Source organism: Ovis canadensis, chromosome 6 (assembly GCF_042477335.2).
Source record: "Ovis canadensis isolate MfBH-ARS-UI-01 breed Bighorn chromosome 6, ARS-UI_OviCan_v2, whole genome shotgun sequence".
In the NCBI taxonomy this organism is placed as follows: domain Eukaryota; kingdom Metazoa; phylum Chordata; class Mammalia; order Artiodactyla; family Bovidae; genus Ovis; species Ovis canadensis.
The window spans coordinates 101,451,367-101,467,012 of record NC_091250.1 but is presented as its reverse complement, the minus strand read 5'-3'; the positions used below and the strand labels follow the sequence as shown (position 1 = coordinate 101,467,012).

The following is a 15,646-nucleotide window of genomic DNA, read 5'->3' as shown; positions in this document are numbered from 1 at the left end:
TGAGGCCAAACTTTCAACCCATGCCTCCACCAGAGACTCCTGAACACTCAAAGGCAAGTCTGGCTCAGTCTCTCATGGCCTCCAAAGTCAAATTCCCTGGGGGTTCTCAGTTGGATTTGCTGGATTCTGAGGTTGGAAAATCTGTTCTGGGTCCTAGAACTTCCTTAACAATGTGAGAATTTCTTTTTTATAATTGTTCTGCAGTTGTATGTCATCTGCTCAGTGGCTCTATCATAGGGTTAATGGAGACCTCCTCCATGAAGCTCATGCCACACACTGGGTAATCCAGGTTTGCTGCAGTCAGTCCCTGTTCCCACGCAAGCCACTACTGACCCATACCTGTGCACAAGACACTCAAACAATCAAAGGCAACTCTGGCTCAGTCTCTGTGGGAGGGACGTCTGGGTCTTGGTGGGCACAAGATTTTTCTTGAGTCCTCCAAGCATCTCTGGCAAGTATGGGGCTTGACTCTAAATGCAATTTTGCCCCTCCTACCATCTTACTTGGGCTTCTCTTTTGCCCTTGGAATTGGGATAACTTTTTTTTGGTGGACTCTAACATTCTCCTGTCCATGGTTGTTCAGCAGCTAGTTGCAACTTTGGAGTTCACACAGGAGAAGATGAGCACATGACCTTTTACTCTTCTGTACTGTTTGTTGATGTCCTTTTCATCATAGGGGACTGGAAGGAAAAAGCAGGAAGTTGAGAGATACCTGGAGTAATAAACGAACTTGGTCATGGAGTACAAAATGAAGCAGGGCAAAGGCTAACAGAGTTTAGTCAAGACAAGGAACTGGTCATAGCAAATGCCCTCCTCATCAGCACAAGAGAAGACTCTACACATGGACATAACAAGATGTTCAACACTGAAATCAGATTGGTTATATTCTTTGGAGTCAAAGATGGAGAATAACTATACAGTCAGCAAAAACAATATCTGGAGCTGACTGTGGCACAGACCATGAACTCCTTATTGCCCAATTCAGACTTTAATTGAAGAAAGTAGGGGAAACCACTAGACCATTCAGGTATGACCTGAATCAAATCCCATACGATTATACAGTGGAAATGACAAATAGGTTTAAGGAATGAGATCTGATAGAGTGCCCGAAGAACTATGGACAGAGGTTCATGACATTGTACAGGAGGCAGGGATCAAGACTATCCCCAACAAAAAGAAATACAAAAGGCAAAACATCTGAGGAGTCGTCACAATTAGCTGAGAAAAGAAGAGAAACTAAAGGCAAAAGAGAAAAGGAAAGCTATAGCCATCTGAATGCAGAGTTCCAAAGAATAGCAAGGAGAGATAAGAAAGCCTTCTTAAGTGACAAATGCAAAGAAATAGAGGAAAAAAGTAGAATGGGAAAGACCAGAGATCTCTTCAAGAAAATTAGAGATGCCAAGGGAACATTTCACGCAAAAATGGGTACAATAAAGAACAGAAACGGTATGGACATAACAGGAGAAATTAAGAAGAGGTGGCAAGAATACATGGAAGAACTATACAAAAAAAGATCCTCATGACACAGATAACCATGATGTTGTGATCATTAACATTGAGCCAGACATCCTGGGGTCTGAAATTAAGTGGGCCTTAGGCAGCATCGCTATGAACAAAGCTAGTGGGGGTGATGGAATTCCGGTTGAGCTATTTCAAGTCCTAAAAGATGATGCTGTGAAATGCTGCACTCAGTAAAACAACAAATTTGGAAAACTCAGCAGTGGCAACAAGACTGCAAAAGATCAAGTTTCATTCCAATCACAAAGAAAAGCAATGCCAAAGAATGTTCAAACTACCGCAAAATTGCACTCATCTCACACGCTAGCAAAGTAATGCTGAATATTCTCAAAGCCAGGCTGCAACACTGCGTGAACTGAGAAATATCAGATGTTAAAGCTGGATTTAGAAAAGGCTGAGGAACCAGAGATCAATTGCCATCATCTGTTGGATCATAGAAAAAACAAGAGTTCCAGAAAAACATCTACTTCTGCTTTATTGACTGTGCCAAAGCCTTTGACTGTGTGGATTACAAAATAATGAAAAAATTCCAAGAGATGGGAATGCCAGACCACCTTACCTGACTCCTGCAAAGCTTGTATGGAGGTCAAAAGCAACAGTAAGAGCTAGACATGGAACAACAGACTGGTTTCAAATTGGGAAAGATATACATCAAAGCTGACATATATCAAGTATAACCACTCCCTGCTTATTTAACTTATATGCAGAGTACATCATGCAAAATGCCAGGATGGATGAAGCATAAGCTGGAATCTAGATTGCTAAGAGAAATACCAATAAGCTCAGATCTGCAGATGACACCACCATTATGGCAGAAAGTGAAGAGGAACAACAGAGACGCTTGATGAAAGTGAAAGAGGAGAGTGAAAAATTGGTTTAACACAACGTTCAAAAAATGAATATCATGGCATCCAGTCCAATCATTTCATAGAAAAAGATAGGGAAGCAATGGAAATAGTGACTTTATTTTCTTGGACTCCAAAATCACTGCAAATGATGACTGCAGCCATGAAATTAAAAGACCCTTACACATTGGAAGAAAAGCTATGACAAATCTAGACAGCATATTAAAAAGCAGAGACATTACTTAGGCAACAAACGTCCGTATAGTCAAAGCTATGGTTCGAACCAGTAGTTTTTTATTGATGCAACTGTTGGACCATAAAGAAGGCCAAACACTGAAGAATTGATGATTTTGAACTGTGGTGTTGGAGAAGCCTCTTGAGAGTCCCTTAGACTGCAAGGTGATCAAACCAGTCAATCCTAAAGGAAATCAATCCTGAGTATTCATTGGAAGGATTGATGCTGATGCTGAAGCTCCAAAATTTTAGCCAGTTGACATGAAGAGCCATCTTACTAGAAAAGATCCTGATGCTGGGCAGGAGGAAATGGGGATGACAGATGTAAGTACTGTCTCAGTGGACATGAGTTTGAGCAGGCTCCAGGAGATGGTGAAGGATAGGAAAGCCTGAATTGCTGCAGTCCATGGCACTGCAAAATGTAGGACATGAACGAACAACTGAACAACAACAATATCCACACCTACACAGACATATGGTTTCCAAAGACCTATTCTGTTTTCATAGGCTGCCTTCTTGTTTTGTTGATCATTTCTCTTACTGTGAAGTGTGCAGTGGCTGGTACTTGGAATTAGTTCAACTAGTTCATTTTTCATTTTGTTCCTTATACTTTCAGGTTAGTTCAGTAGCTCAGTCATGTCCGATTCTTTGAAACCCCATGGATAGCAGCTTGCCAGGCTTCCCTGTACATCATCAGCTCCCTTAGCCTTCTCAAACTCATGTCCATTGAGTCGGTGATACCATCCAACCATCTCATCCTCTGTCATGCCCTTTTTCTCCTGCCTTCAGTCTTGCCCAGAGTCAGGTTCATTTCCAGTGAGTCAGTTCTTCACATCAGGTGGCCAACGTATTGCATCTTCAGCTTCAGCATCACTCCTTCCAATGAATATTCTGGACTGATTTCATTTAGGAGTGACAGGCATGATCTCCTTGCAATCCAAGGTACTCTGAAGAGTTTTTTCCAACAGCACAGTTCAAAAACATCCATTCTTGAGTGCTCAGTTTTCTTTATGGTCCAAATCTCACATTCACACATGACTACTGGAAAAACCATAGCTTTGATTAGAGGGTCCTTTATTGTAAAAGTAATGTCTCTGGATTTTAATATGCTGTCTAGGTTGTTAATTGGAGAAGGCAATGGCACCCCACTCCAGTACTCTTGCCTGGAAAATCCCATGGATGGAGAAGCCTGATGGGCTGCAGTCCATGGGGTTGTGAAGAGTCGGACACGACTGAGCGACTTCACTTTCACTTTTCACTTTCATGCATTGGAGAAGGAAAAGGCAACCCACTCCAGTGTTCTTACGTGGAGAATATCAGGGACAGGGGAGCCTGGTGGGCTGCCATCTCTGGGGTCGCACAGAGTCAGACTCGACTGAAGCAACTTAGCAGCAGTAGCAGCAGCAGGTTACTAATAGCTTTTCTTTCAAGGAGCAAGCATCTTTTAATTTCATGGCCACAGTCACCATCTGCAGCTCTTTTGGAGAGCGAGAAAATAAAGTCTCTCAGTGTTTCCATTGTTTCACCATCAATTTGCCATTAAGTAATGGGACCAGACGCTATGATCCAAGTTTTTGGAATGTTGAGTTTTAAGACAACTTTTTCACACTTCTCATCCACTTTCATCAAGAGGCTCCTCAGTTACTCTTGGCTTTCCGCCAGGACTGTGGTGTCATCTGCATATCTGAGGATATTGATATATATACAGGCCATCTTGATTCCAGCTTGTGCTTCATTCATCCTGACATTTTGCATGATGTACTCTGTATATAAGTTAAATAAGCAGGATGACAATATACAGCCTTGACGTACTCCGTTCCCTATATGGAACCAGTCTGTTGTTCCATGTCCTGTTCTAACTATCTTTTCTTGACGAGCATACACATTTCTCAGGAGGCAGGTAAGGTGGTCTCATATTCCCATCTCTTGAAGAATTTTTACATTATTTTGTAATCCACACAGTCAAAGGCTTTGGCACAGTCAATAAAGCAGAAGATGTTTTTCTGGAACTCTCTTACTTTTTCTATGATCCAACAGATGATGGCAATTTGATCCCTGGTTCCTCAGCCTTTTCTAATTCCAGCTTGAACATCTGGTATTTCTCAGTTCATGCAGTGTTGCAGCCTGGCTTTGAGAATATTCAGCATTACTTTGCTAGTGTGTGAGATGGGTGCAAATTTGCGGTAGTTTGAACATTCTTTGACATTGCTTTTCTTTGGGATTGGAATGAAACCTGACCTTTTGCAGTTCTGTTGCCACTGCTGAGTTTTCCAAATTTGCTGGCATATTGAGTGCAGCACTTTCACAGCATCATCTTTTAAGACTTCAAATAGCTCAACCGGAAATCCATCACCCCCACTAGCTTTGTTCATAACGATGCTTCCTAAGGCTCACTTAACTTCGGACTCCAGGATGTCTGGCTCTATGTGAGTGATCACACCATCATGGTTATCTGGGTCATGAGGATCTTTTTTTGTATAGTTCTTCCATGTATTCGTGCCACCTCTTCTTAATTGCTTCTGTTACATCTATACCATTTCCAGTCCTTTATTTTGCCTATCTTTGCATGAAATATTCCCTTGGTATCTAATTTTCTTGAAGAGATCTCTAGTCTTTCCCTGTCTATTGTTTTCCTCTATTTCTTCGCATTGATCACTTAAGAAGCTTTCTTATCTCTCCTTGCTATTCTTTGGAACTCTGCATTCAGATGGATGTATCTTTCATTTTCTCCTTTGCCTTGAGCTTCTCTTCTTTTCTCAGCTATTTGTAAGACTTCCTCAGACAACCATTTTGCCTTTTTGCATTTCATTTTTTGGGGGATGGTCTTGATCTCTGCCTCCTGTACAATGTCATGAACCCCTGCCCATAGTTCTTCATACACTCTATCAGATCTAATCTCTTGAATCTATTTGTCATTTCCACTGTATCATCATATGGGATTTGATTTAGGTAATAACTGAATGGTCTAATGGTTTTCCCCTACTTTCTTAAAGTCTGAATTGGGTAATAAGAAAGTCATGATTTGAGCCACAGTCAGCTCCCGGTCTTGTTTTTGCTTACTGTATAGAGCTTCTCCATCTTTGGCTGCAAAGAATATAATCAATCTGATATCGGTGTTGACCATCTGGTGACGTCCATGTGTACAGTCTTCTCTTGTGTTGTTGGAAGAGGGTGTTTGCTATGACCAGTGCATTCTCTTAGTAAAACTCTATTAGCCTTTGCCCTGTTTCATTCCACATTCCAAATCCAAATTTGCCTGTTACTCCAGGTGTTTCTTGACTTCCTACTTTTGCATTCCAATTTCCTATAACGAAAAGGACATCTTTCTTGGATGTTAGTACTAAAAGGTCTGTATGTCTTCATAGAACTGTTCAACTTCAGTTTCTTCAGTGTTACTGGCCGTTAAACCTGTGCCTCCACTGGAGACTCCGCAACACTCATAGGCAAGTCTGACTCAGTCTCTTGTGGGGACACTGCTCGTTTCTCCCGGCTGCTGGTGTGTGTGCAAAGGTTTTTTTTTCTGTTTGTTTGTTTTTTGTTTGTTTTGTTTTTGTGCTTTCCAAGTGTCTGTGTCTCCCATCCTATGGAAGTTCTATAATGATGTCCCATTGGCCTCCAAAGTCGTATTCCCTGGCGGTTCTCATCTGCTCACCAGCTCTATGGTGAGGCTAATGGCGACCTCCTCCACAAGGGCTTATACCACATGGTGCATGACCCAGGTCTGCTGCAGTCATAGCCCCTGTCATTGAGGCAGGCCACTGCTGACCTGTACCTCTGCAGGAGAAACTCAAACAATCAAAGGCCATCCTGGCTCAGTTTCTTTGGCATCTCTGTGTCTTGGTGCACACAAGATTTTGTTTGACCCCTCCAAGCATCTCTGGTGAGTATGGAGTTTGATTCTAACTGCAATTTTGCCCCTCCAGCTGTCTTGTTGGGGCTTCTCCTTTGCCCTTGGACCTGGAGTATCTTCTGTTTGGAGGAATCCAACCTTCTCCTGTCGATGGTTGTTTAGCAGCTAGTTGCAATTTTGGAGTTCACACGGGAGAAGATGAGCACGTATTCTTCTACTACTCCATCTTAATATCAAGATACAGTCCATGGAATTCTCCAAGCCAGAATATTGGAGCGGGTAGTCTTTCCCTTCTTCAGAGGATCTTCCTAACCCAGGGATTTAACCCAGGTCTCCCACACTGAAGGTGAATTCTTTACTAGCTGAGCCACCAGGGAAATCCACTTATATTTTAGATATCATATTTAAATTCGCTGCCATAATGAATGTCAAGAATTATTTCCCCTTTTTTTTTTGAGGAATTTATGGTTTTAGGTCTTATATTTAAGCCTCTTATCCATTTTAATATAATTCTGTAGTGGAGTAAGATCCAAGTCTAGTTTTATTCTTTACTGTGTGAGTATCTTTTCTTTTTTTTGGTAAGAATTATTTAAAAGATTATTTTCTTTCATTGAGTATTTTTGGCTTCCTTAAGAAATATTTGTTGACAACATATGCATGAGTTTTTCTTTGGGCTTTTGCTCCTGTTATAATGGACCATATGACTGTTTTTAAACCTGCATGTATTGTTTTGATTAATATAGCTTTATAATATTTCTTAAAATCAGAGTGTGTGTTACCTACAGTTTTGTTTTTCTTTCTCAGGATTGATTTGTCTATTTGGAACTTTTTCATTCATATGAATTTTTTATTATTGTCCTTGTTACTAATTTTAACAGATGTATCTCTAATACTGTATCATTACTAAAAATTATGTTTATTCCTAAAAACATTAAAAAGATATAGTTGTGATCTCTTATTTTATATATCCACTTCCTTTTTCCTTTTTTTTTGATTGAAGTGCATAGAATTCACCAGCAATGTAGGAGATCACAGTTCAATTCCTGAGTCGGGGATATTCGCTGGAGAAGGGATAAACTACCCACTTCAGTATTCTTGGGCTTCTTTTATGGCTTGTCTGGTAAGGAATCTGCCTGTAATGTGGGAGACCTGGGTTTGATCCCTGGGTTGAGAAGATCACCCTGGAGAAGGGAAAGGCTACCCATTCCAGTATTTTGGCCTGCAGAATTCATGGACTGTATAGTCCATGGGTTCACAAAGAGTCACACACAACTAAACAACTTTCACTTCAGTGGAAAAAAGGAAGTGGCAACATGTCTATGCAATATTTCCTCTGAGAAATTATGCAACAACTCACAAACAACATGAGTGCTTCTAAGAACTCTGCTGCCCTGCAATATGGAGTATGTTCAAAAAGTCATATGACTTAATCAAGGTCTACATGTTGCACTGAAACTTCTTCTGGGCATTTTGTGACAGAAACAGGTGCTTATATCTCTAGAAATGACCCTATGAAAAGTGGGCAGAAACTCATACATCCATGCTGAGAGTTCAACCTACAAAAGACAACACTGAGAAAAGATAACTTAAAACTTTATCAAAGTGACATTTTCGGAGTCATGGATTAAGCCTTGAATGATCTACAACTGGACTGAAGCTGTTTGTTTACTTCTGATCCCAGCAGTCTGACACTCGGTTTAGGAACATCTTCTCCAGTGATAGGGTATTACTCTGTCCCTGATTCTTCCATAGTTCTTAGCAATCTAGAATATTCTTTGGTGGAATATATCAATAATCTGAGAAGAAGAGTAAAAATGTGGTAAATAGAAGAACCATTTGTTTTTACTCTCATCACTGTTAAAATGTTATGTTATAGATATAATTTGGCTGTTCAGAATTTAAAATCTTCATTATATTATGTATTACAAGTACTTTTTTCAAAATTTAAAAATATAATGCATAATTTATAATGTTTTATATATAAATTATAAATATATAATATTAATATATATCTGTATATATTTTAGGGCCTCCTTGGTGGCTCAGACAGTAAAGTGTCTGCCTACAATGCGGGAGACCCGGGTTCAATTCCTGAGTCGGGAAGATCCCCTGGAGAAGGAAATATAAATAAACATATAATAAATATATGCATGAATATCAGTTCAGTTCAGTTCAGTCGCTCAGTCGTGTCTGACTTGTTGTGATCCCATGAATCGCAGCACGCCAGGCCTCCCTGTCCATCACCAACTCCCAGAGTCCACACAAACTCACGCCCATTGAGTCGGTGATGCCATCCAGCCATCTCATCCTCTGTCGTCCCCTTCTCCTCCTGCCCCCAATCCCTCCCAGCATCAGAGTCTTTTCCAATGAGTCAACTCTTCGCATGAGGTGGCCAAAGTACTGGAGTTTCAGCTTTGGCACCATTCCTTCCAGATAACACCCAGGACTGATCTCCTTTAGAAAGGACTGGTCGGATCTCCTTGCAGTCCAAGGGACTCTCAAGAGTTTTCTTCAACACCACAGTTCAAAAGCATCAATTCTTCAGTGCTCAGCTTTCTTCACAGTCCAACACTCACATCCATACATGACCACCAGAAAAACCATAGCCTTGACTAGACGGACCTTTGTTGGCAAAGTAATGTCTCTACTTTTGAATATGCTATCTAGGTTGGTCATAACTTTTCTTCCAAGGAGTAAGCGTCTTTTAATTTCATGGCTGCAATAAATATAAATTTATATATAGTTATAAATTAATAAATAATTTGTAAAATTATTCATTAAAGCATGTCATAGTTATGTTTAAATAATTGATGAGAAAATAAATAAGAAAATATTCATTAAAAAAAATTGAGAAACTATTTATAAACCTCTTGAGGGGTAAAGGAATTTTAGGATAAGAGCACTAGGTTAGACACAAAAATGGTCCAAAAAAACCCTATAGGGCAATAAAATCATAATTTGGGAAATGATAATTTCTACCAGACAGAAATATACCAGTTAACAATTAATTTCAATGTATTTTAACTCAAAAGTTAGAGAAAAGTAAAAAACAAACAAACAAACAAACATAAAACCTGCACACATTTTCCAAAAGATATGTGCTGAGTATGAAACTGGATATTGTAATCACCAGAGTCAAGGCCCTCATTTGCTGAGATTTGCCTTGATCTATTATTGCAGATAGATCTTCCTAGGAGTGCAAAATCCCTTATATTTTTCTAATAAAAACTTTAGCACACTTAGAACATCAAGGAGAATATACACAAAGCCATGAAGTGAGAAACCAGATAGCTATGATTTCCTCCCATCAGTGACATAGAGCACATATTTCTAAAGGACACCAAAACTCTGGGTAAGATTAGCTATAAAATAGAAACTATTTCACCACCAGATTATTATGCAGTGCAGTATTTTCACCAAAGAGGACAAAATCTTGTAAAATAGGAAATTTCATTTACTATAGCAAAGGAGACAATCATTTTAAGAATTGTATTAAAAGTATTCAGGATGTAATTAGTTGTGACAACACACTTGAAAATAATAGAAAAAAAGATGGATAAAACGCAAGTTGTTTTAAAACATAATCAGAGGCTTTTGGAGCAATGAGGATGAGATAAATTGGAATTCCAGAAAAAAAGGTGCGATTCTACCACAGAAGGTTGAGAATCACTACCTAAGTTTCTTGTACTTATAGGAGCACCTGAGTGGGCTCAGGCTTAGATCAAGATGAAAGACTCCATTGACAGAGAGAAAGCAACAGGCTCTTGGCTTTGCTCCATACTTAAATCTGTGTTTGAAAGTGAAAGTGAAAGTCGCTCAGTCCTGTTGGATTCTTTTCGACCCCTTGGACTATACAGTCCATGGAATTCTCCAGACCAGAATACTGGTATCGGTAGCCTTTCTCTTTTTAAGGCGATGTTTGCAACACAGGGATTGAATCCAGGTCTCCGGGCATTTCAGGTGGGTTCATTTTCAGCTGAGCCACAAAAGAAGCCCAAATCTGTGTTTACTTATTCATAATCTGACTATGTGTACTCTTCAAGGTAAAAGTTTTTCAGCTGATTTAACTGATTCAATTGATTTAACCTGGGTTGCGTACTGGTCTTTAAGAATTTACTAAGAAAATTAGGTGAAGATATATCTTCAATTTAACATATCAGATTCCTTTCCCTCTCTTATCCTTCACTTTTATTCAGGAAAACCTACCACACTATGTGAGATTATGGGGAAAGCTGACATGTGGTTGTTTCGAAGTTACTGGGATTTTGAATTTCCTCAACCTTACTTACCTAATACTGAATTTGTTGGAGGACTGCACTGCAAGCCTGCAAAGCCCCTACCTAAGGTAATTAAATGTGCTTATTATTGTCCTACATGAATGAAGTGTGAGGTGTTAGTCATTCAGTTGTATCTGACTCTTTGCGACCCCATGAACTGTAGCCTGCCAGGCTCCTCTGTCCATGGAATTTTCCAGGCAAGAATACTGGAGTGGAATTGCCATTCCCTTCTCCAAGGGATCTTCCTGAAACAACTATGAGTATTTATCTCAAAATGACTTCTTGTTTATTGTTAACAATATTTGGTCCCCAAACGGAGAAAACAGACATAGAATTTAATGGTCATTATTTTCTTAGACTATACATTATATTAAGAAGGTGAATAGCCTTTATTTTGGATTACGTATTATTATCTAATGAAGTAGTTCTCAATGTTTTATTTTCTTGTTCAAAGTCCATTAACTATTCATGAAAATGTGTTTTATATAAATTTTAAACTATTTCCTAGTATCATAAATATTATGCTATAATTGAACATAAAGCTATCATATCTTTAGTCAAATCATCTCTAAACATAGTGTAATGGTTAATTTTAAGTGTCAACTTGCCTAGCCGGGTACCCAGCTATTTAGACAAACATTTTTCTAGAAGTTATTTAGAGGCTATTTTTAGATGGAATCAACTTTGAAATATGTGGACCTTGATTAAACAAATTACTCTCCATTATGTGGGTAAGCCTCATTCAATTAGTTGAAGATGTGACTAGAACAAAATTCTGAATTCTGCCTGTAGGCAGCTTTCAGACTTGAACTACAGCAGTGGCTCTTCTCTGAGTCTCCAGCCTAATGTACTGTTCTGCAGATTAAACTTGACAGCCTCCATAACCATGGGCATGAGTGCTAAGTTGCTTCAGTCTGGTCTCTTTGAGACCCCATAGACTGCAACCTGCCAGACTTCTCTGTTCATGGGATTCTCCAGGCAAGAATACTGGAGTTGGTTGCCATTTCCTTTTCCAATAACTATGTGAGAAATCCCTTAATATAAATTTCTTCCCTGTTTTTCAGTTTCACGCCTCAAAAACACATTTTTTTTTTTTTGGTCCTACTTAATTGGCTTAGTTTTGCTAGTATTTAAACAGAGGTTGAAAAGATTTATTTCAGTATGATTAAATATGTTGTCTTTATTTTTAATTCAAAGCTATATATTTCTACTATATTCCTATAACCCTCAGAGTATGCTTTATAGGTATTTCTGCATTACTTGTCTGATCAGGAGTTACCTGGCTACTTCATTCATAATTGTATATGTGGAAGATTATATAAAAAAACAAATCTAATCAAAATAGAAAATAGAAGTTTAGAAAACAAAGAAAAGTAAATATACCAAGATTGTGTCATTGTACTGACCATGATTCAGCAGAAAAAAATGAAAACAACCTTACTAGCATCTAAGGCTAAATAAAAATTGCAGCACCAGAATTATTTAACTTAAAGGTAGAAATTTGCTCTGCCAGCTACTGCTATGTAGACTTGGACAAATTACTTAACCTTACAGAGATAGATCTCCCATCTGTAAATGTATACATATCTCATAAAATCACCATATATCTAAGTTAAATGATACATGCAAAGAGTTCAGTAAATGGCAAAAGATAACAGGCAGTCAATAACTTGTAAACACAAATACACATGCACAAAGACACACTCATACCTCAATATGCTTTACCAAATGAGCTTTTAGTAACAATAATTTTTAATTCACCTAATAAGGATTTCAGGTCATCTATTATACACTGATATCATTAACATATGAAAGCACAGAATTGCTCTAATAATTCAGACACATTGAGAAAAGAGTGTGGCATCTACTATAACTGTAAGCTTTTATATTACAAAGACTGTTTTTTTCACAGGAGTTCGAAGAGTTTGTTCAAAGCTCTGGAAAAGATGGAGTCGTGATATTTACTCTGGGGTCAATGATCAAAAACCTCTCAGAAGAAAAGTCTAATATGATTGCATCAGCCCTTGCCCAGATTCCACAGAAGGTCATTCCCCGCCCCCCCCCCCCCCCCCCCCGGGACAGCTGTTTTAAAATCCATGAAGTTCACAGTAAAAGTATACTTGTACAATGTCGGAAAGGGTATTGATATTGTCAGTCTCAACTTAAGTGAGCTCAAAAGAAAATGTATAAATGATAAAAGGGGATATTTGATTGCTGTCTTGCTTTAAACCTGGTATTTTTAACAGGAAATTATATTGCAGTATTTTCTTTAAATAATAAATGAAAATTAATCATTTGCTACTGTTAAATCATCAGTCAGCTTTGTGCATTAGGTTTTAAGGCATCCATGTAACATAACACTTCTTGCTATTCTTATATGTCTTTAAATCTGAAGCATATAAACAAGTTGCAAATAACATGACAGAGAATAAAGGAAAAGATATTCAAAAATAATAGGCTTGATTCTCAAAATGTCTTGGGGCTATATTTTCTAGTAATTACTGATTTTGAGCATTGTCATAGTTGAACCTGGAAATAAGAGCTTAGATTCTAAAAATAATCCTAAATAATGATTTTTCTAATAATGCTAATTAATGAATCCTAAAAATCCTAAATGAAATCCTAGACAGTGTTTCTTCAATATTTAAAATTTTAACAATACAGTAAAAGATTTAGGAGTATACTTTACAGTGTTCTAGCTTCCCTAGTGGCTCAGAGGTTAAAGCGTCTGCCACCAATGCAGGAGACCCGGGTTCAATCCCTGGGTCGGGAGGATCCCCTGGAGAAGGAAATGACAACCCACTCCAGTATTCTTGCCTGGAGAATCCCATGGACTGAGGAGCCTGGTGGGTTGCAGTCCACGGGGTTACAAAGAGTCGGACACGACTGAGTGACTTTACTTTACTTTACAATGTTCCAGCAAACTATCATTTTTTATTGATACCATTCTGGGTTTTAACTGAGTGACATATTTTTTCTCAGTTCAGTTCAGTTGCTCAGTCATGTCCAGCTTTTTATGACCCCATGAGTTGCAGCATGCCAGGCCTCACTGTCCATCACCAACTCCAATGGGTCAGGAAGATCCCCCGGAGGACGGCATGGTAACCCAATCCAGTAATCTTACCTAGAGAATCCCCATGGACAGAGGAGCCTGGAAGGCTGCAGTCCATGGGGTCGCAAAGAGTCGGACACAACTGTGCGACTGGATGCCATGATGGTTACACAATGTGGATGTTTTTAATGCCGCCAAACTCTAGACTTAGAATACTTTAAAATGATAAATATGATTATAAATATTTTACTGTATGAGTCTACATTACTAGTAAGTATGTAAAAAATAGTTCAAAAGAGGTAAATAACATCCCTCCCCTTTGCCTCTGAAATCTTTGTCTCAAAAATCCCCTTTACCAGAGTGGCTTAGTAACACTATATATAGTTCTTTCAGATACAGATTGTCATTTTTCTTCATCTACATCTTCATCATTTGTCTTCATTGGGTTAAGTCAGAATTAACCCGAAGATGAAAGGCTATTGACTAGGATCATTGCAAGCCTTTGAAAACACGGCTATAGTGTTTATGGTTTAAAAACATTCATTACCTAATCGCATATGGACTCAGTTTGTTTGTGCATTACCTGGAGGCAAAAATTTCGATTGAAGTGAAGTCACTTAGCCATGTCTGACTCTTCGTAATCCCATGGACTATAGCCTGCCAGGTTCCTCCATCCATGGGATATTCCAGGCAAGGATACTGGAGTGGGTTGCCATTTCCTTCCCCAAGGGATCCCGATCCAGGGGTCAAACCCCGGTCTCCAGTATTGTGGGCAGATTCTTTACCATCTGAACCATCACGGTAGGTTAACTTCTTCTGATAGGATGTGATTCTAAAATCTTCTAATAAAGACATTTATCTTAATAGGTTCTGTGGAGATACACAGGAAAGAAACCAGATACACTAGGAGCCAATACCCGGCTATATGAATGGATTCCACAGAATGATCTTCTTGGTAAGACCAAAGAGAAGAAACATAAACAGAGCTGAATGAGGTATAATCTGAATGATTATTCAATAACGGATATCAACAAATTTGTATTTAAAATAAGAAAAAAAAAACTTTAATGTGTTCTTCACATTGCTTCAGGAGTTTTGAAAGAAAGGATTATTCATGACAATTGTTAAAGACTGTAAGGCACACTTTATTCAAGACCATCATGATAAGTAGAGTTATTAGTGCAATGGACTTTTACAATAAAACAGAGAGACTGGGAACAATTTGTACGAAGAAAGAAAAATGGGGAATTTATCACAAAAGAACATACTGGAAGTTCATTGGATGGGAAAGTGCAGAGCTCAACTGACCTAGTAGAATGCTTGCTAAAATTGGGCAATGCAGAGATAGTGGAGCCACAAAATCAAATTCTGGTTGAGAAGAGTTCAGAGGAACCTGACTAGACCTTGGTGACTCTCCCATTTATGACATAATCTCTCCCTCTTCAGGATCAAGGTCAGAGAAATTACCTTTGGATGAGGCTTTCATTAACTTTTGTATATAATATTGCAACACACTCCTGATTCTCTTCACCATGTTCTCACACCTCTCTTCTCCATGGGGGGGGGGGGGGGGGGCGGAAATCTGGCAAACCTTTTCAGCTATTTTCATATATAATATAAATGGCTGCATATTAGTGTATGGTCAAACGCAAATCCAGTTTTCTTAAACAGAGTACACCATGAACTAATGTAGCCTATCTTTCTAGCTTGTTATGACATTTTCATATTGAAACCCTGCACATGTCACCTCCTCTTTCCCACCTACAAAAAGATTAGTTTCTTCAGTCCCTCCATTCTCTTTTATTGATGTATTCTTCCTGCAACAACTTGTCAAACAGGCAAATACTCTCCACCATATATTTTGCAGGAA

The 15,646-nt window shown here is 38.7% G+C and overlaps 1 pseudogene; it reads left to right on the top strand.

The window, feature by feature from the left end:
- Positions 1-15,646, top strand: part of LOC138442596 (UDP-glucuronosyltransferase 2C1-like) — a 34,473-nt pseudogene that overhangs the window by 3,749 nt on the left and 15,078 nt on the right.